The 27,897-nt window shown below is 38.2% G+C and overlaps 2 long non-coding RNA genes across 2 annotated transcripts; one reads left to right on the top strand and one right to left on the bottom strand.

The window, feature by feature from the left end:
* Window positions 1-1,281: 1,281 nt before the first annotated feature.
* Window positions 1,282-23,406, bottom strand: LOC129643396 (uncharacterized). The gene is made up of 4 exons (XR_008710285.1): window positions 23,305-23,406; window positions 22,998-23,175; window positions 1,963-2,076; window positions 1,282-1,452 (listed from the first exon to the last, which is right to left on the bottom strand). It is a non-coding gene; the product is annotated as an uncharacterized LOC129643396 (long non-coding RNA).
* LOC129643397 (uncharacterized) lies at window positions 8,334-10,198 on the top strand. The gene is made up of 2 exons (XR_008710286.1): window positions 8,334-8,505; window positions 9,194-10,198. It is a non-coding gene; the product is annotated as an uncharacterized LOC129643397 (long non-coding RNA).
* Window positions 23,407-27,897: the final 4,491 nt, after the last annotated feature.

The following is a 27,897-nucleotide window of genomic DNA, read 5'->3' as shown; positions in this document are numbered from 1 at the left end:
TTCATTGATCTATTTGCTATTCTGTTATCAATACTACACTGTCTTGATTACTGTAGCTTCCTAGTAAATCCTGAAGTCACGTAATGATTTTTTTAAATTGAAAGATCAGTGGAATCTGTCTTGAGAGGTGACCTTTGAAAAACGAAAGAAGCAAACCATGTAAATATTTTGAGGACAAATATTTCGGGCAAAGGAAAATGTATGTGCAAATATTCTGAAGAGAATCATCGTTGATTTCTTCAAAGAAAGGTAAGGTTACCTGGGACTCTGGGAAAGTGATCCTTAGGAACAGTGAAAAGGAGCTAACAGGAATAGTTGCAAGCATTAATCAAATAGGGCAATATAAGCAAGTTAAGGGCCCTAGACTGTATTTTAAAGATAACAGAACCCAGTAGAGGATTTGAGTATGCACTGAGTGATATTATTTCATTTATATTTTTAAATAATTATCTGGATGCTTATGGAGAACAAATATTTTGTTCTGTGTTGGACCAAAATAAAAGTAGAGGCAACATTTACGGTACCCTTGCTATAGTCTAGCACCAGAATAACTGGACCACAGATTATAATGACAGCCATGGAGGTTTGGGGAAATGATTACATTCTAGGTGTATTCTGAATAGAATAAAGAAGAATTGAATGTCATAAGATGAGATATGAAAAACAAGATATTGATAATTTTTGTCTGAACACTTGATGAATGTAGATGTCATTGAATTAAATGGGACATATTTATGGAAGAGCAAGTTTGGTTTAATAAAAAAAAATGAGGTCTTATTTTACCCATGTAAAGTTTAGTAGCTTTTAAGAAATCCAAGTGGAAATGTCAAGTAAGCATAGATATCGAGGGTATTATGAAGACACACACATTATAGAGTCATCAGTGCATGGGTAATATTCAAAGCAGATAAGAGTCTGGCTCTACCAATCCGCAATTTGAAAGAAATAAACAGTTAATCCCACCAATATTTCTTCAACTTTAAAAATCAGCAATTTAATAGACTAACAGCTTATTATCAATCCATTACAAATGCTGTGGGGTAGTTACATATCCCACATCAGAACTCAGATTCCTAGTTAAACATTTACTGTCCTGTGAACATAGCCTTTATTCTTCAAAATACAACTTCACATTCCATCACACTTACCTGTGATATTACGTCTATCCTTGTTTTATCATTTTTGTGACCCTTTAGAAAAATCAGTGGCTCAGCGGTAAAGAATCTTCCTACCCATGGGTTTGATTCATGGGTTGAGAAGATGCCCTGAAGGAAGACATGGCAACCCACTCCAGTAATCTTGCCAGGAAAGTTCCATGGAAAATCCTGGCGGGCTACAGTCCATGAGGTCACAAAAGAGTTGAACACAACTGAAGTGACTGAGTACATGCGAAAGATCAGGAGCAGAGGTATTGTGTGAAGAAACAACATGGATGCCAAATTGGAATCAATACTGCAGGTGGAAATGGCATGAATTCAAGAAATGTTATAAAAGCAAAACTAAAAGCACAGTTTATTTTAGCTTTCTAAGACTACTACAGGGAGAAGGAAATGGCAACCCACTCCAGTATTCTTGCCTGGAGAATCCCAGAGACAGAGGAGCCTGGTGGGCTGCTGCCCATGGGGTCGCACAGGGTTGAACATGACTAAAGCGACTTAGCATGCATGCATGCATTGGAGAAGGAAGTGGCAACCCACTCCAGTGTTCTTGCCTGGAGAATCCCAGGGACAGCAGAGCCTGGTGGGCTGCCATCTGTGGGGTCACACATTTGGACATGACTGAATTGACTTAGCAACAGCAGCAGCAGTAGCAAGACTACTAGAGCAAATCACCATGAACTCACTGGCATAAAGTACAGATTTATTCTCACACATTTCTAGAGGCAAGAAGTCTGAAATCAAGATGCCAATAGGACCACCCTATCATCAAAAATTCAAAAGAAAATTCTTCCTTTTTTCTTACTAGATTGAAGTGATTGCTGGCAATCATAAGCTGAAAATGTCCTATCCTTGCTTCCTTCTTCACATGGCTTTCATCTTTGTATGTGTGCCTTCTGCATGTCTGGATCTTTTTCTCCTTTAAGGCAATAAATCGTTGAAGTTAGGTCCACTCTAATCCATTATGACTTCCTCTTAACTTGATTACATCTGTAAAGACCCTATTTTCAAATAAAATCACATTTACAAGTACTAGAGGTTCAAATTTCAAAACATCTTTTGGAGGGGAGACAGTTTAAGCCAGCTGAATGTAGGAGGTGAAGCAGAAAAGACAGGGAACAAGTGGGGAGGAGATATATTATTCCCAGGATTCTATCTAAGGAGAGGCTAGTTGGTGTCCGACAAGAAGCCTTAGAAGGGTGAGAGATAATGCCAAATGTGTGTGCTTATAAGAAATCCAGACTCACATATCTAAAAATGCTGGTTATATATATCTGAAGCTTGGTAGATTTCAAGACAATGAATAGCATCATTAACATATTGGTAATAGTGGAAACCATGTGATTAATACATAAGTGAGATAAATTAATCATTACTAACGTGCATTAGGGAGAAGGCAATGGTACCCCACTCCAGTACTCTTGCCTGGAAAATCCCATGGACAGGGGAGCCTGGTAGGCTGCAGTCCATGGGGTCGCTAAGAGTCGGACATGACTGAGCGACTTCACTTTCACTTTTCACTTTTCACTTTCATGCATTGAAGGAGGAAATAGCAACCCACTCCAGTGTTCTTGCCTGGAGAATCCCAGGGACCGTGGGGCCCGGTGGGCTGCCGTCTATGGGTTCGCACAGTTGGACACGACTGAAGCGACTTAGCAGCAGCAGCAGCAACGTGCATTAAGCACTTAATATCTGCCAACAACTGTACCAAGTGCCTAGTGTATATGAACTAATACAATCCTCTACAACCTTATAATTTGGTACAATTACCCCTGATTCACAGATTTGGGAACTGAGTCACAGAATGATTAAATAAACTAGTAATTTGGGGAGACAGGATCCAATTCCAAGCTGTTTGAGACCCACTTTCTAACACCATACACAAAAATAAACTCAAAATGGATTAAAGATCTAAACAAAAGACCAGAAACTATAAAACTCCTAGAGGAGAACATAGGCAAAACACTCTCTGACATACATCACAGCAGGATCCTCTAAGACCCACCTCCCAGAATATTGGAAATAAAAGCAAAAATAAACAAATGGGACCTAATTAAACTTAAAAGCTTCTGCACAACAAAGGAAACTATAAGCAAGGTGAAAAGACAGCCTTCAGAATGGGAGAAAATAATAGCAAATGAAGCAACTGACAAACAACTAATCTCAAAAATATACAAGCAACTCCTACAGCTCAATTCCAGAAAAATAAATGACCCAATCAAAAAATGGGCCAAAGAACTAAATAGACATTTCTCCAAAGAAGACATACAGATGGCTAACAAACACATGAAAAGATGCTCAACATCACTCATTATCAGAGAAATACAAATCAAAACCACTATGAGGTACCATTTCACATCAGTCAGAATGGCTGAGATCCAAAAGTCTACAAGCAATAAATGCTGGAGAGGGTGTGGAGAAAAGGGAACCCTCTTACACTGTTGGTGGGAATGCAAACTAGTACAGCCACTATGGAGAACAGTGTGGAGATTCCTTAAAAAACTGGAAATAGACCTGCCTTATGATCCAGCAATCCCACTGCTGGGCATACACACTGAGGAAACCAGAAGGGAAAGAGACACGTGTACCCCAGTGTTCATCGCAGCACTGTTTATAATAGCCAGGACATGGAAGCAACCTAGATGTCCATCAGCAGATGAATGGATAAGAAAGCAGTGGTACATATACACAATGGAGTATTACTCGGCCATTAAAAAGAATACATTTGAATCAGTTCTAATGAGGTGGATGAAACTGGCGCCTATTATACAGAGTGAAGTAAGCCAGAAAGAAAAACACCAATACAGTATACTAACCCATATATATGGAATTCAGAAAGATGGTAACAATAACCCTGTGTACGAGACAGCAAAAGAGACACTGATGTATAGAACAGTCTTTTGGACTCTGTGGGAGAGGGAGAGGGTGGGATGATTTGGAAGAATGGCATTGAAATACATATAATATCATATATGAAATGAGTCACCAGTCCAGGTTCAACGCACGATACTGGATGCTTGGGACTGGTGCACTGGGATGACCCAGAGGGATGGTATGGGGAGGAAGGAGGGAGGAGGGTTCAGGATGGGGAACACATGTATACCTGTGGCGGATTCATTTTGATATTTGGCAAAACCAATACAATATTGTAAAGCTTAAAAATAAAATAAAATTTAAAAAAAAAAAAAGAAGAAGTCTCTTGACTTGTCAAAGGATAGCAAACAGAAGCAGAGATAAACACAAGCCCATACATATCATTGATAAAATGATAGATTTTAGCCTGAAACGAGATTCTTCTACTCTGAGGAATTTTTTCTCTTTTTCATAATTTTAAAGGACAAAAGTATAGTCAATGGGTGGTGATTACATAAGTCTAACAATATCTGGGCTATGCAAAATGAAATGTCATATCAACAACAAAATCATCCCTTTACCCTTAAGACACTGGACACTCAGGATATTTTTAAGGGATATTATAATGTTGAAATTATGCTAGGAAGACCTTTGAAGATTGCTATAAAAGAATATAAAAATACATAATCATTAAGATGCATTCCAACTATGAAATTCCATAAGATATTAAATCTTGTTTAGTTGGTTGGTTGTTTTTTGTTTTGTTTAAAATCTTATGGCTGTGACATGTGGCATGTGTAATCTGAGTTCCCCAATCAGAGATCAAATCCAAGCCCCCTGCAGGAGAAGCGTCAATCTTATACACTGGATCTTCAAGGAAAAAATCCTGATATTAAGTTTTTTTGGTTCATTTTAAGAGTGACAACATGAATAATTACTGAATGAATAAATATGAAAGTACAATATGATATGCTATACAATAAACCTGTTATTTTAAACATATCTGTATCCCTGGAGAAGGAAAAGCCTACCCACTCCAGTATTCTGGCCTAGAAAATTCCATGGACCATGTAGTCCATGGGGTCACAAAGAGTCAGACACAACTGAGAGACTTTCACTTTTCATGCACAGAAAAAAGAAAAACGATCATGTAAAAATGAAAACAGATTATCTCTGTGTTGTGGTATTATATTTGATTGAAAATATTGTTTTTCACTTTTTAGTAGTTATCCTAATTAACTAGTTTTGAAGACAGATTTTAAGAAGATGTGATCTTAAAAAGAAATACTTATTGCTAAGAATACAAGGCTCAAAAAGTTGTTGCAATATAAGAATAAAATTAATTTGTATTGACACAATTGTATTCACAAAGCTTCCTGATACTGTTTATAGAAGATAAATTAAGGCCACAGTATTTTTTAGGCCTAGAACTATTATCTGTTTGCATCTCCAGTTCTGCAACTGATGAATGTGTGAGAAATATTTATCAGAGAATTTTTCCCCAGATATACTATTATTGCTGAGTGGGAAGCAGTTACTTGTCTTTTAAAAAATATATTGTGCAGTGGAAACTGCTTATTCAAACTTACATATTTCATTGAAGACCTGATGTTAGATTTGGGAATTCCAGACTACAGAATATCATTAACAAATAAACAAGAAGACTAGAAAATTTTTTCTGAAGCCTCGATGTGTGTGCAAAACACACTGTGAACTATGGAATTGAATATAATCAGCTTTACTAGAAGAAATAAGATCCAAAATTTTTAATAAAAGATTTTATCTGGGCAAGGAGGCTTATTTTATGAAGAGTGCCTTTAATAACATTAGTTTTATTTAACTATCAAATATAAGGACTCTAAATTAGATGATGCCTGGTGGTTATCATATTAGCTATTAGTAGTAAATAGCACTGAATCACAGATGAAAGTACTTCAATTTGTAAACAGTTTCTGTTTTTTATTTAAACAGTGAACAATGGATGTGTGTGTGTGTGTGTGTTTATAATGAAATTAAGAGGGAGATTGGTAGTCTGAACTTTGTATAGATCAGGAAGATTTATCTTCTCTTTCAAAGCTATCTTATACAAAATTAAAACAAGCTCAGCTTTTAGACCCGCTGATCAGAGACATCCTATAAGCAAGCATTATAAGTTATTATTTGCATATCATACATTTCTACAGTGTATATAGTCAGTCTTACTCAAGCAAAATACCATATCTGATTAGATACGTTATATGGAATCATAAATCAATGTTAAATAGGATCAACATTACTGTTTATCTCAGCTATATTTATATAAGTCCTAGTAGTATCTGTAGTTACACATTGTTTCCTATCCACTTAATTTGAGAATCTGTATTTGAAAATATTCAGTTGACAGTATGAGAGATAATGGAAGATAGCGATTAGATTTCATTAGATTGTACAACAGAAATGGAAATTCAGTCTTATGAAGTAAATAGACCATTATCATTAAAATTATATCTTTTTTTCCTAGAAACAGTTGTATTTAAAGTAGATAACCAAGCCACACAGGTTCCTTATTTAAAATTTCTGGTGGTCTGTATTTTGGCTAATTTTATTATAATTCTCATTCTGCATTATTATTCCAAGGCAGTAAGACTGTATAATTAAATTAACTGTGACTTTGCAAGTAATTTTCAGATTTTTGAGAACATGTGCTACTCCCCATCCTCCAATTTATTCAAACTTTGACCTGGCAAGCTTTCCCCCCACCCAATTAACCTAAGGATCAATTTCACAGAATAATAACATTTTAATAAAACTGAATAGCATAGTATGGATTATCATAAATGAATTCCAATATTCTTTTGATTATAAATATTACTGAACACCTGGAAATGCAGATTTGAAATAGCAGGACACCAGCCAAACCCTGCTCTGCTTTTTAAACAGTCAATTCACAATTAGGTCTTGTCAGTCATTTGAGGAGTCCAATTCTTGTTCCTCAAGGCACAGCATTTCCTTAACACCACCATTACAACTGAATCCTTTTCCAATGAGGGGTCATTTTTGACTGCCTACAACAGATACTTGTCTATTTCAGTTTAATCACATAAGCGTCAGTTTCCCCATATAGCAAGAGGGTCCAGAGATGATAATAAAGTGGCTTCTTTTATCCACTGGGGTCCAGGCTCTTTCTAGATCTCTACTCAAATATCCTTAACCCAAGACCTTCATCTGGCTATTCAAAAATTGATTTCTATACATCCAGATAGAGCATCCATGTTCCAGGTAGTGAAGAGGGGAAAGGCAAAGGGCAAAAGGATAAGGGCAAGATGAGTTGTCAGCTTTCATTTAAAAACACACACACAAAAGCAAAATCACTACAAAGAAACCTTTTGAGGAAAGCTCACCTGAGTTCTTCCAATTACATTTCAATCGCAAGAGGTTTATCAGACAGCCACACTGAGCTGTAAGACAGGCTTGCCTGTGAGTGCATATAACTGGGAACACTGACTCACAAAACAAATCTCAACTTTCTTAGAAAGGGAAAATGGGAAAATAAATATTAGGCAGCTGAGAGAGTCTGTTATAGAGCCCAGGGCTGACTGATTCAAGAATTCCTCAACTTAAATTCTGCCTGTTAGTGGCATGAATTTTTCTACCTTTAACCTACCTTCCAAATATCAGTTACTTTGTTGCCGTTGTTCAGCTGCCAACACATGTCCAACTCCTTGCAACCTCACTTACTGCAGAATGCCAGGCTTCCCTGTCCCTCACTATCTCTCAGAGTTTGCTCAAGTTCACGTCTATTGAATCGGTGAGGCCATCTAACTATATCACCCTCTGATGCTATCTTCTTCTTGTGCCTTCAGTCAGTCAGTTCAGTCGTTCAGTCATGTTCAACTCTTTGTGACCCCATGGACTGCAGTACACCAGGCCTCCCTGTCCATCACCAACTCCCGGAGTTTACTCAAACTCATATCCATTGAGTCAGTGATGCCATCCAACCATCTCATCCTCTGCTGTCCCTTTCTTTTCCCACTTTCAATCTTTCCCAGCATCAGGGCCTTTTCAAATAAGTCAGTTCTTCTCACCAGGTGGCCAAAGTATTGGAGTTTCAGCTTCAGCACCAGTCCTTCCAATGAATATTCAGGACTGATTTCCTTTAGGATGGACTGGTTGGATCTCCTTGCAGTCCAAGGAATTCTCAAGAGTCTTCTCCAACACCATAGTTCAAAAGCAATCACTGCTAATCCAATCACTGCTAATCCAAAATGTGTAGGCTTCCCAAGTGGCTCAGTGGTAAAGAAAGAATCTGACAGCAATGCAGATGTGGATTTGATCCCTGGATCAGGAAGACCCCTTTTCCCTGGAGAAGGAAGTGGCAACCCACTCCAGTATTCTTACCTGGGAAATCTCATAGACAGAGGAGCCTGGTGGGCTACAGTTCATGGGTTCGCAAAAAGTCAGACATGACTAATGGACTAAACAATCCAAAGTGGTGCTTTGAAAGTAGGCCTGGAAAGTATGCATCCTCTTTCTTCCACTGACCTCCCAATTGCCCAGTTCCATTGATTTCAGCATACACTGAAGCTAAGCTCTTTCCAGCATGGCTATATCTGCTGCCTTAGAAAATCAATTCACTTCCAAAATTTTTATCTGTAACCCCTCTCAGATTACTGTCTCCTGTCCTTTCATGCTCCAATTCCCTAATTCTCATTGAACACAATCTCTGCCTTCTTTGTGATTTGTTGGCTTTCACACAACTCCCAAGTTTGGTGAACAACAGTTTCCTTCCATTTACAAACTTTCTTCTGCTGTTCTCACATCCCCATGTCACTGACCTGGCAATCCAGTTTTATCACTGCACTTGATTATTTTCCAAGTCTCTCTCCCATGGACTTTCTACAGAATGAGACCACGTATATTTTTCTCTATCCCAAGCTAGTGGAGGTGATAGAATTCCAGCTGAGCTATTTCAAATCCTGAAAGATGATGCTGTGAAAGTGCTGCACTCAATATGCCAGCAAATTTGGAAAACTCAGCAGTGGCCACAGGACTGGAAAAGTCAGTTTTCTTTCCACTCACAATGAAAGGCAATACCAAAGAATGTTCAAATTACCACACAATTGCACTCATCTCACATGCTAGCAAAGTAATGCTCAAAATTCTCCAAGATAGGCTTCAATAGTATGTGAACTGAGAACTTCCAGATGTTCAAGCTGGATTTAGACAAAGCAGAGGAACCAGACAGCAAATTGTCAACATCTGTTGGATCATAGAAAAAGCTTCTACTTCATTGACTACACCAAAGACTCTGAATATGTGGATCACAACAAACTGTGGAAAGTACTTGAAGAGATGGGAATACCAGACCACCTGACTTGCCTCCTGGAAATCTGTATGCAGGTCAAGAAGCAACAGTTAGAACTGGACATGGAACAACAGACTGGTTCCTAATTGGGAAAGGAGAATGTCCAGACTGTATATTTCACCACGCTTATTTAATTTATATGCAGAGTACATCATGGGAAATGCTGGGCTGGATGAAGCACAAGCTGGAATTGAGAGGGTAACAGGCAGGAAGGCCAGGGGCTCCAAATGGAGGAAATAGCCTACAAGTGTCAGACATTTTTATCTCTCTCTTAAGCGGCAGGAGGAAACAAACTAGCAATATTTTTTTTCCTTCTCTATACAAATTTAAAGAGAGGTTTCTCTTAAAATACTGTGTTGCCATAATGACACCTGGTTTCACCTGAAGTTAGCTATTCTTGAGCCTAGAGATAACCAATGCCTTTTTCTTATGGAAATGTTTGTCTTAAGCTATGCTAATGTACTACGCCTTTACCCCAAACTCTGTCTCCAAGTCGGTTCCGCCTCTTGGCCCAAAATCTACTTGACAAACCAGTATGTTATACTCAGATATTGTTCCCCTAATCTATGTAAATGAAACTATTTGTATGGTGGTCTGCCCTTCTTTAAGATTCAAGTTAATTATTTTATGGCCCAAGATTATCCCAAAATGCATCTTATGGGCGAGGGGCCTGGTGCTATTCTGAATTATAAGACATTCCTTTCCTTCATTAACAGACTGCTAGTGACTATATAACATCCAGCTGAAGACTAGCAAGGGGGTACTCTTTCTGCCCCCTTCTGATGCCTATGTCAGAAGCTTTCTCTATCTCCTTTATACTTTAATAAAACTTTATTACACAAAAGCTCTGAGCGATCAAGCCTCGTCTCTGGCCCCGGATTGAATTCTTCTCCTCCGGGGGCCAAGAATCCCGGTGTATTTGCGTGATTCAACAACAACCTTTCAGAATCAAGATTGCTGGGAGAAATATCAATAACCTCATATATGCAGATGACACCACCCTTATGGCATAAAGCAGGAACTAGAGAGCTTCTTGATGAAAGTCAAAGAAGAGCATGAAAAGCTGGCTTAACTCGCAACATTCAAAAACCGAAGCTCAAATATCAAAATGAATCCGTCACAGGTATACATGTGTGCCACACCCTGAACCCTCCTGATATTTGGCAAAACTAATACAATTATGTAAAGTTGAAAAATAAAATAAAATTTACAAAGTAAAAAAAAAAAAAAAAAAAACACGAAGCTCATAGATCTGGTCCCATCACTTCATTGCAAATACATGAGGAAACAATGGAGACTGTGACAGAATTTGTTTTCTTGGGCTCCAAAATCACTGCAGATGGTGACTGCAGTCATGAAATCAAAAGATGCTTGCTCCTTGGAAGAAAAGCTGTGACAAACCTAGACAGCATATTAAAAAGCAGAGACATTACTTTGCCAACAGAGGTCTATCTAGTCAAAGCTATGTTTTTTTCCAGTAGTCATGTATGGATGTGAGCATTGCACTATAAAGAAAGCTGAGTACTGAAGAATTGATGCTTTTGAACTGTGGTGTTGGAGATGACTCTTGAGAGTACCTTGGACTGCAAGGAGATTCAACCAGTCAATCCTAAAGGAAATCAATCTTGAATATTGATTGGAAGGACTGATGCTGAAGCCGAAGCTCCAATATTTGGCCACCTGATGGGAAGAACTGACTCATTTGAAAAGACCCTGATGCTGGAAAGGATTGAAGGCAGAAGAAGCGGACAACAGAGGATAAGATAGATGGATGGTTCACTGACTCAATGGACATGAGTTTGAGCAAGCTCCAGGGGTTGGTGATGGACAGAGGAGCCTGATGTGCTGCAGTCCATGGGGTCACAAAGAGTCAGACACGACTGAGTGACTGAACTGAAAGCTGATTTAAACTCTTGTGTTAATTCCAGATGTACAGCAACATGATTCAGTTGGATGTGTATGCATGTGCTCAGTCACTGTCATTTCTGGCTCTTTATGGCCCAATGAACCGTAGCCTGTGAATCTCCTCTTTCCATGGCTTTCTGCAGACCAGAATATTGAAGTGGGTTACCATTTCCTCCTCCAGGAGTTCTTCTTCACCCAGGGATAGAACTTGGGTGTCCTGTGTATTGCATTAGCAGGCAGAGTCTACTAAGGAAGCATTTTTTAAATGCTGAAAATTAGGTCATTTACCCTTACTTCTCACAGGTAAAAAGTGATCAATTTCTCAACAAAATCATAAACAAATAACTCAAAATAAAAAATAAACCTTTGGGCAAATAAGCATGACTAGGACTCTAGATGGAGAAGGCAATGGCACCCCACTCCAGTACTCTTTCCTGGAAAATCCCATGGACGGAGGAACTCTGTGGGCTGCCGTCCATGAGGTCGCACAGGGTTGGACACGACTGAAGCAACTTAGCAGCAGCAGCAGCAACAGCAGGACTCTAGAAGATGAAAACTTCTTGATACAGTTACTCAGTGCTAGGGAGTTTATTCTCACTAGATCTGCTCTGTTAATATAGGCTGCCAGCCAGCATTTCCATGAATGTTTTGTTATGGTGAACTTTTTATTGCAATGGTGCATGCAGGAGGGATTTGACCTGTATTTGTCCCACGAATTCTTTTCCAGAATATAACTCACTTTGACAAGGTATTTAGATACACAGGTATATTTTAAATAGGAATACCTCCAGGCTTCATGATCCTATGCCATGCAAAATTACAACCACTGAAAGGAATGTTTGTTTGGCTTCTAAACGAAATAAGTTTAGAAATGTTCTTAGTAATTTTATCAAAATAATTATAATTAATATTCATAATAAATAGTGTTTATTGGATCTGATACCAAACATTGAATTGAAGACTTCCCTCTTGGTACAAATGCCATTTGAAAAAAATGACTGTATGTGTGCTATAAATTTTGAATATTTACTTTTTATGATGCTTGTGAAGTAAGACCACAAGGCTATTTAATTTTATGATCTTTCAGTTATAAATTTGGACATAACAAGAAAAAGAGTTTTCAAATATAATTCCTGTAATATTGTGTTTAAGATTCTAGTAAAGTTTGACACTGTGTGAAAATGTTAGTTTCTCAGTTGTGCCCAAATCTTTGCTACCCTGTGGTCTGTCCATGGAATTCTCTAGGTGAGAGTACTAGAGTGGGTTGCCATTTCCTTCTCCAGGAGACCTTCTTGACCCAGGGATTGAACCATGATCTCCTTCATTGCAGACAGATTCCTTACAGTCTGAACTACCATTAAGTAATATGAAATCTGAATAGATTATATTATCAATAAGAGATAAGTTTTTAGTTAAACACTTACTGATTACCACCAATTATGTTCAAGGTGCTCTTCCAGATACTCTTTTTGCTTGGGCCTGAGATGAGATGTTAAAGGTATGTATGTATGTGTAGATGATGTAAATATATAGACATATATAAATATGTCAGGTATCAATGGACTCACACTTTGCTACTCAAAGACATGGTCTCAGAACAACAGCTATATTTAATTATAGCTCAAAACATTAAAAGCATCACAAAACAGCCCAGGAGACACACTTGTCATGCCTTCAGTTTGTGCTTATGTTACTCAAGTATGTGTTGGATCTGTCTTGAAACTGGCAATGGACTTTTCGTCTCAGTTAAAACTTCTGGTTTTAAAACTTCAACAGCATTTCACACAAGAAATTGATTCTCCTTGTTCTTCCCATTTCCTATCCCTCCTCCACTCTCTGCACACATTCTTTTTGCCAGTGTGAGAAATGGTGAAAGCCCATTATATTCCAATCCTAATGCCCTTTGGAAATAATCTGGTGTCATAACAATCATTAGTAATTTAGCCAGATACTCTCCACTTTGCTCTTTCAGGTACGTGTTAGGTTGCCTTCCTTCCCTTGGGCTCTTCTTATCTTGGAGTTAGGTTTAACCTTGTAACTGATTTTGGCCAATCAAATGTGAGAAGTACTATGAGTTATCATAGGAAGTTTTTAAAGCTACCATGTTTTCCTCATTCTCTGTCTCTGGCCACAGTGAGGACGCTGGCACGCCCTCAGTCTGGGTTATTTATGGCCAACAAAAAGAAGGGTCTCCTGCCAATCAGCATAGACAGGGCACAAACGAGAAATCAACCTTAATCATTTTAAACCATCAGGACTTTCAGATGTTAATACTGCATCATACTTTTAACCTATCCTGACCAATACATGTGGGAAAGTAGACTTCTCTGAGATTAAACTGCCATCTAAGACCCAGATAAACAACCACATGAATTATTACTTTAAGATCTGGATTCTTCGTATTTATTCCTTCATTCAGGAAACATTGGAGTGTACTAATGGTATTGATCACTTTGCTAGACCTTGGGGTACAGTGATGAATGACCTCAAGGGTCTTGCATTCTAGAACACATTTCTGACATGTAATTGGATAAATAACAGGAAATCAGTCCCATGCACTTGAATTGGCTGTGTAGTTGGTCAGTCACTTTATGGGAAACTTGAATATGAGAGCAGCATCCTAAGCTGAGAAAAAAATGTGTGCAAAAAGAGAAATTATAAAAAATTGTTTAAGTTATGTTTAAAAGCTCATTATAGCTGAGAAACATGTCAAAATATTAACAAAATCATATGTACACAGAGAAAAGAAGAATTGAAATTATTTTTATATATATTTTTAAATTATTTCCCCTTACTTTGAGACAGTGAAAGAGCAAAATATTTGGAAGTTGCACTAAGCACCATTGAGATCATTCAGAGCTATGGCTTACATTGAGGCAGGATTTCTGCAAAACAAATTTGAAAACATCTTTTCCTGATTCTATTTAATTTGTTTCAAAGAAATCTGGATCCATATGGTTGAACAACTTTACAGTTCATTAAATTGAATAATTTTGAATGTATGAAATGTGGTCATTTATTTTCCATCCAGTTGTGAAATATAATAAAGTCGCACAATGTTTTCAGCATAAAATTCTTTATTATCCTATATTTCCACTAACAAAGTCCATATAGGAATTCTTTTTGATACCAAGTAGCTATTGGTTGGGAAAATGAATTTTCTTAAAAAAAAAAGGTGTCAAGAAAAGTTCTAATATAATCATTAGCTAGCTCTGTTAGATATAAAGTTTTACTTCCTTTCTATCTAACCTGTATTTTTAGCAAGTAAATAAAAATGCAGTAAGTATATGTTCACTTCTTTCACATGTAAAACCCTCAGTCATGTCACCTGAAATTTCTGTTGGTGTTATTGCTATTTTAGAAAATCTTAATATGTTGGTTTCTTAAATTCTTGTCACTTCTAACAGACAATTAAACTATACAATCAGAAAAGTGCTGTAAGACTAATTTCTGGCATCTGTTCAATTTTACTTTTCCTATGTTAGAAAATTTAAGCTTTGTTATTTTCTGTTTTAGAAATATGGTAGGAAATAGGACACTATAGCACAATGTCCTTTTCCTTTGCACATTATATAAAAATTGTGGTGGAGGCACAAATTGAATCATGTCTAGAAAAAGCTATAGCCAACTTCCAATTCCTCTGCAATCATGGCAATATGTTATAAACTTCTCACGGGTGATATTAAACATTGTGTTCTGGGTGTCTTTGTGATTGCCACTTCTCTTTATGTCTGAGAAGATATTTTGGTTCCTAGTTATTGGCTTCGTTTGAAATTGCCTTTTGTTTGAAATTATGAACTTGGTCCATATGCTGCATTTTATGCCACTACCATTGTTGACATGAAACTCTGTATCGTCTTGATTTTCTTTATATATTGTTTACTAGCTCCTGTCAATCAGCCTTTCTTAAAAACACTCCATTTCTCTTACTACTTATTCTATATTTATTTGGCCCATTTGCTCCACCTCAATATTTTTTAATACTCTTCATTTCCAAAAACATTTTACAATTGACCTTACTTTGGGAGACTTGGGTTGGATCCCTGGGTTAGAAAGATCCCCTGGAGAAGGGAAAGGCTACCCACTTGAATATTCTGGCCTGGAGAATTCCATGGACTATATATAGTCCATGGGGTTGAAAAGAGTTGGGCATGACTAAGCAACTTTCACTTACTTGGATACAAAGATAATAGACTGTTAGTATTGGCTTAAAAGAAAAATCTCTTGGTGTTAATCTAGTGTTTCTCAAACTTCAATGTGCATACAACCCAATGTGAGTTTTGTTAAAATGCAGATTCTACAAACCTAACAGGCTCCCTGGTGATGCCTCTGCTGTTGTTCTGAGACCACGTCTTTGAGTAGCAAAGTGTGAATCCATTGATATCTGACATCATCTGGGAAAGATATAATCAATTATTCAAACTATTTACTGAATATAAACTATAACAGACACATCAAGCATTTCTCTATGCCAGACTCTAGTGATTAATCGGAAAGCAGAAAAAAAAATCTAGGTTTTCACATTCATGGATTTAAATTCTGGTGGAGAAAATAGAAAATAAGTGAATGACAATATAAACTTTTTAAAATTTTTAATAAAAACAATAAAGAAAATAAACATGATGCATTCTGTGGAGTAAATGCAGAATACGGGTCATATGGGATGTTCAGGGAAGAACTGTGGAAGTGGCAATTAAACAATGAGTGGGAAAAAGTGAAGGAAACAGTTATCTGAAGTGTAAGAAAACAGCCTCCAGGGCAATCATTCAGTTCAACATCTTTTCTGGTAGCATTTACAGAATTTGAGATTTAGAAAGGCATCCCATATAGCTAAAGTCAAGCAAGTATTTGGAGGAGAAGTAGGCTGCAGACAGACTCTGCAGTATCCTTTAGATTTTGGAGACTTTTTTTTTTTAATTCTAAAATCAATAAAAATTCGCTGAAGGAGCATTTGTTTATTTAAATTAGAAATGGACACAAGAACTTCTCTGATGATCCAGTGGCTGACTCTGCTCCCAATGCCTGGGTTCAATCCCTGTCAGAGAACTATATTCCACATGCCTCAACTAAAGGATTCCACATGCTGCAACAAAGATGGAAGATCCTTCATGCCATAACTTCATGCCAGGGCAGCCAAATAAATGAGTAAATAAAACTAAATATTAAAAAATAATATATATATAATTTACATTTCAAATCTATTAAAATTCTTTATAAAAGAATGGACACATCTGTGTTATTTGGGGAACACAAGGGCAAGAGCAAACGTGGGGGTGTGGACCTCATTGAGAACGGAGATCTAGGTAGCTATGCATTGGTAGTAGCTGTAGTAGCAGCAGCAGAGTAACTGAGATCAAAGATGATGTAATCAGGGAGCTGACACTGAACCCAGGAAGAACAAGACTTGGAGGTATATTTCTGAGATAGGATGGACTTGTGATAAAAAGGGCAACAGATAAATGACCAACATGTTGGCTTGAGGAGCAAATTGTCTAACAGCATGTTTTATTGATGTGTGGGACCTAGGACTAAAACAGGTTTGCAAGGTATCATTTCAGTTGTGGCCGTGTTGACATGTGATGATAGTAGCCATCCAGGTATACAAGTCTGGAGCTCAGGGATGGTTCTGAGCTGTTGATAGAAACATAGAAGTCAGTAACCATGGGGATGTTGTGTCTCTGGGAGAAGGCATAGAAGAGAGAGAGAAGATCCAGCCCTAGAGTACTCAAAATTTAGATATTCAGACACATCTTAGATATCTCTTGTAAACACAAGAGAAAACTGGTTTTGGTTTTGTTCTATTTTAATAAAAGGAAAAACAAAGAATAAGGGCATAAGTACAGGTAGGTGTGCTGGTTTAATGGAGGATATCCGCTCTTTGACGGTAACTATCTGTAAGATATCAAAGCACTTTTACAAGCCATATTCCTTTAGCTGAGGAAGAAGGAGCAGGGAACTGTAAGGATAACAAATAATTGGCTAAGGTAATGGGATAGCTGTATTCTGCCCCATGGACTGTAGCCTAACAGGCTCCTCCATCCATGGGATTTTCCAGGCAAGAATACTGGAGTGGGTTGCCATTTCCTTCTCCAGGAGATCTTCCCAACCCAGGGACTAAACCTGGGTCTCCTGAATTGTAGGCAGACACTTTACCGTCTAAGCTACCAGGGAAGATCAATGCTGGTAAATATGCAGGTAAATAACTTTTTTCTCAAAAAGAGTATCTTTTACACTTAGATCTGCAAACTATCTGGAGTTAATTGCTTCTTGTATGATTTCAAATCAGAGCCAATTTGTATTATTTTGCATATGGAAATCCAGGTATAATAACTCTGCATCATTTATTTCAATTACCATCCTTTACCCACTAAACTGTAGTATCATTTTGTCAATTAGCTGTTAATTTTATATATGTGGGCCTGTTTCTGGATCCTTTATTCTATTGGCCAGTTGAGAGCCTTTGATTTCTTCAGCAAGATTTTCATTCTATATAATGAAGGCTCAAGTAAAAACTGTTGGTAAACTCTTAAAACTACCAGGACATCTATTGAGGTTGAATGTCAATATCTACATATGAAATTGGATTATCACCCATGATGTTCTCCATATTTAATGTGAAGTAAATAGATACAACTAAAGCGGTATGACAAAACACATCCATGTAAACAAACCTTTTAAGCCAAAAAGCAATATGTGAAAATCATCAATTACAGAAATAACAAGTATGGTTACTAATCCTTTAAATATCCCATTGCAAATGCACAAACAGAAATAGCAGAAATAAGACTTTTTCAAACAAAGGGATCACCAAAGTAAATATCTATTAACTCACCAAAGTGTTGAGTTTAAAGCAATAACTTATGATGCATATTTTACATAAACCTTCCAATACAAAAACCCAGCAAGTTCTTGTTTGTTTTTAAGTTATGCAACAAGGATAATCCTTTATTATTCTCTTACATCTGGAAATATATCAAATGTTACCTAAGTAATTCTAGCTGTAATACAAAGGCATTTGTAGAACAACTTAAATTGACATAGTGCCCTGAGGTGCTCTGATGATTTCATGTATGATTTGTTCTTTGAAATGTTGACTGTTTCCCTTCATGCTTAAATTTTATTTCACTTCATTTTTATGTTCATAATTTTTTTCTGCAGAGTATATTGCATTAAAGATCTGCCAATGAAAGCTAAGAGATAAAGTCCTATAAAATCAAATAAAGACTAGCCTGAACAGTTTTGCTTTGGTTTCATTTATTTTAAAAGGGGGTGGGTAGAGAATCACAGTACAGCTACAATAAACATTTAGTTCAAAAACATGATTGAATTAAATGGAACATTTATATGAGATAGAGAGATCAAATCTCTTGACAAGATGAAGTAGAGTTGTTTTCTGTTTAGTCTACCTTGCTAGAGAGTAGATTTAAAGGGCAATAGAACTTCATGAGAATTCATCTCCTTAAAGATTCTAGCCCTAAAGAAAATGCGGTTTCTCATATATTCTCTATTTCTATTACTCCACTTTCCATTTCAGTGTCATATTAGAAAATTACACTCAAATCACTGGTTTCAAAATATTAACTGCGTTTTTTAAGCCTCATTTTAATTTCCCTTTGGGCAAGAACTTTTCTTCAACTTTACTTTTAAAATAAAATTAACCCTGACAGTAAACCCTGTTAACACAAATTCCTATGTACAGTGCACAGGGAGACCAAGCAAACGAAACTGTCAGAATTTGGAGCAGAGAAAAGTTTATTGCAGAGTCATGCAAGGGCAAGAGTGGCTCATACCCTAAAACGTCCAGAACTCCCCAAAGGGTTTCTACAAAGCACTTTTAAAAGCCAAGAGTTAGGAGTGTGGAAGGGTGAGTTCCTGGGATCTGTGATCAGCCTGTGTTTTATTCTCTGACCGGGAGATGATGAGGTAACAGCAGTGTCCCTGGGGTGAACATTATTAGTCTTTAGGAAACAGGAGGCCTGGGGCTATGTGTTCGTGGTCATCAAGGAATTAGCATCTTCTATTTGTTGGAAACGGAGAAGGCAATGGCACCCCACTCCAGTGCTTTTGCCTGGAGAATCCTATGGATGGAGGAGCCTGGAAGGCTGCAGTCCATGGGGTCGCTGAGAGTCGGACAGGACTGAGCAACTTCACTTTCACTTTTCACTTTCATGCATTGGAGAAGGAAATGGCAACCCACTCTGGTGTTCTTGCCTGGAGAGTCCCAGGGATGGGGAAGTCTGGTGGGCTGCCATCTATGGGGTCACACAGAGTCGGACACAACTGAAGTGACTTAGCAATTTGTTGGAAAAGGGAAGGTTTTTTACATCTGCAAAACCACTTTTTTATTATCTAGGTACTTCAGAGAGGAGCTAAAGCAGAGAAGAGGGAAGGCTTGTCCTCTGCCCCCTTACCCCAAGGTTCCATGGGACCCTGCTTGGTTACATTACAAACCAAGGGTAAAACTCACAGCTTTTATGTTTGGCCTCCCTATTCTCTAAATGGGGCTTCACAGGTGACTCAGTGGTAAAGAATCCACCTGCAATGCAGGAGACACATTCTATCCCTGGCTCAGGAAGATCCCCTGGGGGAAGAAAGAGCAACCTGCTCCAGTATTCTTAGAAAAGACCCTATGCTGGGAAAGATTGAAGGCAAGAGGAGAAGGGGGAAACAGAGGATGAGATGGTTGGATGGTATCACTGACTCGATAGACATGAGTTTGAGTGAACTCCAGGAGATAGTAAAAGACAAGGAAGCCTAGTGTAATGCAGTCCATGGGGTTGCAAAGAGTTGGACACAACTGAGCAACTGAACAACAAAAAAGCTAATATTCTTGCTGGGATAATCCCAAGAACAGAGGAGCCTGATGGGCTATAGTCCACATGGTCACAAAAGAGTTGGACATGACTGAGCAACTAAACAATAGCAACAACTTTCTAAGCACCAAATTTCTTTCTTCTTGAATCAGAGACTACATACTGAATATGTTTAAAACACAGCCAAGTGCCATATTTCTCTACAAGAAAATATTTTAGCAATATATTTGAAATGTGTGCAGTCCCATGAAGAAGGATAAAGAAAAAGAACAGATAATGATGTTTTATTTCCCATTAACATAAGATTGCATATGTGAAAGGCATGAACCCTCAAATCACTTCAATCAGACATTCTAAACAGGAGTATTGTTCAAACACATTGCTAGTCCAGGTTCAATGCAGGATACAGGAAGCTTGGGGCTGGTGCACTGGGATGACCCAGAGGGATGGTATGGGGAGGGAGGTAGGAAGGGGGTTCAGGATGGGGAACACGTGTACACCTGTGGCAGATGCATGTTGATGTATGGCAAAACCAATACAATATTGTAAAGTAATTAGCCTTCAATTAGAATAAATAAATTTATATTAAAAAAATTTAAAAAGAGAATGTATTAGCAGTGTTTGTAACGCACAGATGTCACTTGACGTTTTGTCTCATAAATGGGGACCTGGGAGCTGGGCATTGTACTGGCCACACCCAGTCCCCAGGGAGACCCTTTCATTCACTTCAATAGAAACTGATATCATCACAAACCCTGATTTTGTAGCTTCCTAGATAGCTAAGATGGAGAAGGCAATGGCACCCACTCCAGTACTCTTGCCTGGAAAATCCCATGGATGGAGGAGCCTGGTAGGCTGCAGTCCATGGGGTCGCTAAGAGTCAGACACGACTGAGCGACTTCACTTTCACTTTTCACTTTCATGCATTGGAGAAGGAAATGGCGGCCCACTCCAGTGTTCTTGCCTGGAGAATCCCAGGGACGGGGGAGCCTGGTGGGCTGCCCTCTATGGGGTCGCACAGAGTTGGACACCACTGAAGTGACTTAGAAGCAGCAGCAGCAGCAGATAGCTAAGAAAGCTTATTTTTGATGATATTAGGAGAGCAAAACTTCAACACTTCTCCTTTATTTCAGAAAGAAGAAATGCATTTAAATTTGGGCCTCCAGACAAAATACCACTCTGATGGTTTAATTTTATGCGTCAAGTTGTCTAGTCTGTGGTGCACAGTTGTTTTTGTCAAACACCAGTCTGGATGTTGCTCTGAGGCATTGTTGATGTAATTAACATTTAAATCAGTTGACTTTGACTAAAGCAGATTAACTTCCATAAATTAATCTCATTCAATCAGTTGAAGGCCTTAAGAGCAAAAGTGAGGTTTCTAGAAGGAATTCTCCTCAAGATTGCATCATCAACTCTTATCTGAATTTCTAGCCCATGGCTTGCCCTACAAACTTCATAACTGCCAGTACCCATGATCATGTGTGACAATTACTTAGAATAAATCTCTAAATATCACTCTAGATATGACTTCTGCAACTGGCAAAAATACTGTGTGCATGAATCTCAGCTTAACTACAGAAATTCACAGAATAAATGTTTTTGAAAAAAATATGTGCAACAATAGCAAAGTGGCAGTTATGCAACTTTTCAGTAGTTTATTTGACTTGCTTTTTCCTGCCAGACCCCTAACCAGCCAGCCAGGCAATTTCCAACTTTCTGTAAGTTTGTATTCTTGCTATTCAGTCGCTCAGTGTTGTCCAACTCTTTGCAACCCCATGGGCTGCAGCTTGCCAGGCTTCCCTGTCCTTCACTCTCTCCCAGAGTTTGCTCAAGCTCATGTCCATTGAGTTGGTGTTTCATGTCCAGTGAGTTGGTGTCGTCATCCAACCATGTCATCCTCTGTTGCCCCCTTCTCCTCCTGACTTCAGTCTTTCCCAGCATAAGCTTATAAGTTTATACATATTCTAAACTCAAGCCATTTCTCCTTCCACACAGAGTAGATAGCCAGGTGGACCACTTGAAACTCTTGAGGTTTTGTTCTTATGCTGTCTGTTAAGGCCATTTTTGAGTGGGGCTGCACTGCGGCTGACAGCCCTTTTTTTGGATTGCTTCCTCATATTGAACTTACCCACCCACAAACTAGTGTATGTATTTTTCTTCATTTTATGCCATTTATCCAGAAACCTCCAGAGATCAATGTGTGTGAGCAGAGGGAGGGATGCTGATAAAACCATGGTGTTTACCTGGGAATCTGGAGTAACTGCACATGTAACTTGTTTGTGCACTCTGATCAGGATCTTATGCTTGATCCCATATCTATCACTTTCAACTGGATGACCACTGTGCCCACTTTACTTTATGTCTTCTTAGACCAAAACAACCCAGCATGTCTTTACAGTTCCAGGTACATGATCACTCAGTACCCTATGTTCAAGCATTTTGTCGCTATAAGAGCTCAGTTAAACCCCGGAAGCCATCTTTCAAAAGCATGTATTTCTCTGCTACAGATAGACTGGCCTTGCTCCAGTGACTCAAGAGGACCTGCTGTACTTTGTCTAGTTGTGCCTACTCTCAATTGTATACTGTGTCTTTCTTCATCACTGACCCCAGATGTTACAAGATTGCAGACCGTAAGGTCCACATGAGCCTGAGTTTCCTCCTTACTGCCTTAGGCCCAGCTCAAAGCTAGGAGTCTTCTACTTCATGCATGAAGACCAGAACAGTATTCCAAGTTATGAAATCTTTTATTTTCAGACCTCAAAAATGTCTACCAGGCTTTGAGTTTTCCTATTTGTGTAGAGAATACAAGTGGAATCAATTTCTGCTTTACTTTGAAGAAGATGTTCTGGCACGTCCTGGATAACTACACTCCTAACACTTCACTGAAATGACAGAGACTACATCTTTATAAGATTTGTTTCCCACCTTTGGGCTTGAACCTCCAGGATACTGGCTGCTCCTTCTTCTTGCCTGACTGGAATGATGCCATTGGTATAATGGATCTATAGATTTTTCTGTAGAATATCCAGATGGTTGGGATATCCAGATGGTCAAGATCTCTTTAGATTACATCATGGCAGAGGATGGGAGGATTAATTTAGCTCTGGGGGAAAATAAAAATGTATGTTTTTGTGAACGTGAATTTTTTATGATTCTCTTTCCTGATTGGAATATAAAAGAATGCATTTATTTATTCAACAGTCACACATCATATACCTGAGGCCATACTAACCTGCTCAAGCTAAGGTATCCCATCTGTTACAGCAGCTGTGATCAAGGCTCCTAGAAGTTTGAGCTTTCAGTAACCCTCAGTCCTTCTTCATGATCCTTAATCCCTATAAGGCCAGAATGAGCTTTTAAAAGAAAATATCATAGGGGCCATAATCCTTGCATTTTTTAAAAAATTTGGGATTGGAATTGTTATCTACCATTCCCCCTCTTCCAATGTAATATTGCTTTTATTTATTCTCTTGTCAAGAGACTAGTTCAGAGATTCCCACTGCTTTTCCCCATGATGATGCAATGTGGGAATTACTCCAGCTAATAAGTGTGTACATTCCGGGTATATTCAGGGATCAGTGAAACAATCACCAGGAAAATCTACAGAACACACTGAAAACTAGACAAGCCAGGGGTCCACTTCTTTCTGGTCTCTATATACCCTCTAAGTGAGGAGACATGATGATGCTTTAGGTCCCCAGGTTTCAATGTCTACCCAGAGCTTGTGTCCAACAGTAAATTAGATGGGAATTCTTTTCTCATTGTAAAATTACTTAAGGTAATGCCATGGATGTTTGGGAGGAAGAACAAGGAAATCCTTTACAGTGTACACTTTTCATGACCTTATCCAATTCTTTTCAATGGGATTATTTTTATCAGTGGGTTTAGTGTGAGACAACTGGAAAAGTTCCAAAAACTAGTCAAAAGATTTTGTCCAACTGCCCTCAATTTCCTGTCCATTCATTTTTTTTTCTCTTTTAAATAACAATGTTAAGCAGTGCCCTTGTTTACTACTCATCTGTTTTTGTCCCTGGGAGCATCACTGCAGCCATGAAATTAAGACACTTGCCCTTTGGAAGAAAAGCTATGACAAACTTAGACAGCATATTAAAAAGCAGAGACATTACTTTGTCAACAAAGGTCCGTCTAGTCAAGGCTATGGTTTTTCCAGTAGTCATATATGGATGTGAGTGTTGGACTATAAAGAAAGCTGGGCACTGAAGAATTGATGCTTTTGAACTGTGCTAGAGAAGACTCTTGAGAGTCCCTTGGACTGCAAGGAGATCCAACCAGTCCATCCTAAAGGAGATTGGTCCTGGGTATTCATTGGAAGGACTGATGTTGAAGCTGAAACTCCAATACTTTGGCCACCTAATGCGAAGAGCTGACTCATTGGAAAAGACCCTGATGCTGCAAAAGATTGAAGACAGGAGGAGAAGGACAACAGAGGACAAGATGGTTGGATGGCATCACTGACTCAATGAACATGAGTTTGAGCAAACTCCAGGAGATGCTGAAGGACAAAGGAAGCCTGACATGCTGCAGTCCGTGGAGTCGCAAATAATCTGACATGACTGAGTGATTGAACACAACAAGGAGCATCATGCTTAGCCATCACCATCACTTTCTATGTGCCAGTTGGCAGATGCCTGCCAATCTGAATTCTCAAGCATTATAATAATTATTGGGCATGCCTGACTTTGAGTGTCTAAACACTGGCTTCCATATCTGGCTTCCATTCTTTCAGAGTCCCTAAAATATCAATTATCAGTGAGTTCAGTTGTGTTCAGAAGAGCACCATCACTGAACATCTTATTGATGTATCTTTCCATTAGCACATTTCTGATGGTCTTACCCAGTGTTATATTCTGCATTTTCCCATAGAACGTAATTCTCCTGTGGAACTTCATATCTATCACAATATGTACATCCCAGTTTACCAATTTCTGTGAGCTTTTAATCCCTTATTCTTTCTCACTCAGGTATTTCCATCTTGAGCCATCTTGAGTGTGAGCCATCTCTTTTTTGAGGTTTCTCAGAGTCACCCTAACTTTGAGTTTGTATTTACACAAATTCAAGATCCATCCTCTTGGGTCTAAATTAAGGAGTGCAATCCATTTATCCCCAGAATGTTTTCACAAGTCAGTAATCTCTCCTGAGGTGGATCTTCTTTTCTGGTTTCCTTATTTGAGCACCTTCAGTATCAATACAGTCACATGGATAGTTCCAGCCCCTACCAGTACATGTGGGATAGATTCATTTCTTTGGGATTATACTCCCTTCCCTCCCTCAGTTGACCCAACACATCTCTGGAGGGATTACCTACAAGTGAAGTTGCTCAGTCATGTCTGAGTCTTTGTGACCCCATGGACTGTAGCCCACAGGATCCTCCATCCATGGAATTTTCTAGGCAAGAGTACAGGAGTGGGTTGCCATTTCCTTCTCCAGGGAATCTTCCCAACCCAGGGATCGAAACCTGGGTCTCCAGCATTGTAGACAGATGCTTTATCCTCTGAGACACCAGGGAATCCCCTGGAGGGATTATATGTGCCTTAATCTGATTATCAACCTGGCAGCCAAGGGAGAATGTAGGGACAGCTGAAGACTAGAGTATCTATTTCTTTGTAGATAAAGAATTGTAAGCGTGTATCTTCCAGCTTGGGGAATGAATAAAATTACCTCATTAGCAAAAGACACCTTTACCACTCTCATCACTTAGGAAGTTTCTGGGGTTTTAAAAACTCTGTGCCAGAAATGGGTGTGAAGAGCAAATATATGCATCTTCTTGTAATAAGTCACAATATAAGAAACATATTTTTTTCTTTAATTTTATTTTTAAACTTTGCAATATTGTATTACTTTTGCCAAATATCGAAATGAATCCACCACAGGTATACATGTGTTCCCCATCCTGAACCGTCCTCCCTCTTCCCTCACCATACCATCCCTCTGGGTCATCCCAGTGCACCAGCCCCAAGCATCCAGTATCGTGCATCGAACCTGGACTGGCAACTCGTTTCATACATGATATTATACATGTTTCAATGCCATTCTCCCAAATCTTCCCACCCTCTCCTTCTCCAACAGAGTCCATAAGACTGTTCTATACATCAGTGTCTCTTTTGCTGTCTCGTACACAGGGTTATTGTTACCATCTTTCTAAATTCCATATATATGGGTTAGTATACTGTATTGGTGTTTTTCTTTCTGGCTTACTTCACTCTGTATAATAGGCTCCAGTTTCATCCACCTCATTAGAACTGATTCAAATGAATTCTTTTTAATGGCTGAGTAATACTCCATTGTGTATATGTACCACCACTTTCTTATCCATTCATCTGCTGATGGACATCTAGGTTGCTTCCATGTCCTGGCTATTATAAACAGTGCTGCGATGAACATTGGGGTACATGTGTCTCTTTCCCTTCTGGTTTCCTCAGTGTGTATGCCCAGCAGTGGGATTGCTGGATCATAAGGCAGGAACATATTTTAAGAAATGAACCAATAGATAAACAGCTAAGCCCTGAGACTTGGCTCTTAACTTCAAGTTACACATAATTTTTAAAATCTTAACACTCTGAAAGCATAGTTCACCACTGTTGATAAAGAACAATGAACAGATGCATTAATGAAGCTGTTTTTTACATTTGTCAAAAGAAATTGAATTGGGATTGGCAAAGGAATAAGAGTTTCCATGAGTCTTCCAGATAGGTTAACAAATTCAAATATCTAAATTTAGTATTGTGGCAGATATAAAAAATTAGTAAACAAAACCTCAATTAAATAGATGGGAGACCAGGATGGAGAGCTCTCCTCCTTGGAGATGATAGCAAAACTTAACAGGAAGAAGAAAGACGCATCTTTTTTCTGCTACAGACTCAGCCAATGAAAAACCAGGGATTTTTTGCTTACGACAGTCCCCTCAACTTCCTTTTCCTTTCCATAAAACTGCTCTTCCCTCGTCTTGTGGGACCTTGCTTACGGCTTGCCATGGTTTCAGACCCCAAGTTGCAATTCTCTGTTGGTCCCAAATAAACCTAACTTTGCTAGAGATATATCTGGAAGACTATTTATTTCAGGTCAACATACAGGAAATTCTGAAATGATTAAAAGCAGAAGTGATTTTATAAGGTGTTATTATAAAACACATTTAGAAAGAACATATATTGATTATAGGAATGTAGCAATATTGATTACCATTCACTTACATCAATTTAAATAGAGGTAAACTGAGGAAGTTTGAATTACTAGGAAAATGAGTTTGAGGAGGAAAAGCAGAGGAATTGCAATTCAGGAAACACTAACTGTAATAAGCTGAAAGCCAGACCATTGAAAAATTGGGGGTGACAATATTCACGGGCAAAGAATGTATGTAAAAAAGTTATTATTTAGATGGCAAAGAAATGAGTAATAAATATGATAATTCACTTTTAAATATTTTGATACAAATTATTTTGTTATAAAAAGTTATATTGATTTTGAGTCAATTTATCTATTTTCCTTGAGTATACCTGAGACTTATCAGATGACTAGACACATGAATAATTGTGATATAGTTAATTTTTAAAGAAATTTTATCCCTCCAAAAATCAAGATATTTTATGATGTTTAATTCTCTTATAATATATTGCAATAGGTGTACAGTAGTGCTTGTGTGTTGCCAAGGTCATTATATCCTTAAATTTCTTAAGAATAAAAGACTATTGCATAATTTAGAGGTGCCTGAGGGTAACTCATTTATACATCATGTCTGTACTTACCCAATGCTAAGAATGACTTATTTGTCTGTTGGCTATTTGCTTTTCAGAAAACTTCATTTCTTCTT

This window comes from Bubalus kerabau, chromosome 2, assembly GCF_029407905.1.
Source record: "Bubalus kerabau isolate K-KA32 ecotype Philippines breed swamp buffalo chromosome 2, PCC_UOA_SB_1v2, whole genome shotgun sequence".
NCBI lineage: Eukaryota > Metazoa > Chordata > Mammalia > Artiodactyla > Bovidae > Bubalus > Bubalus kerabau.
Note: the sequence above shows the minus strand (reverse complement) of the source record. Positions and strands in the feature narration are given on the sequence as shown.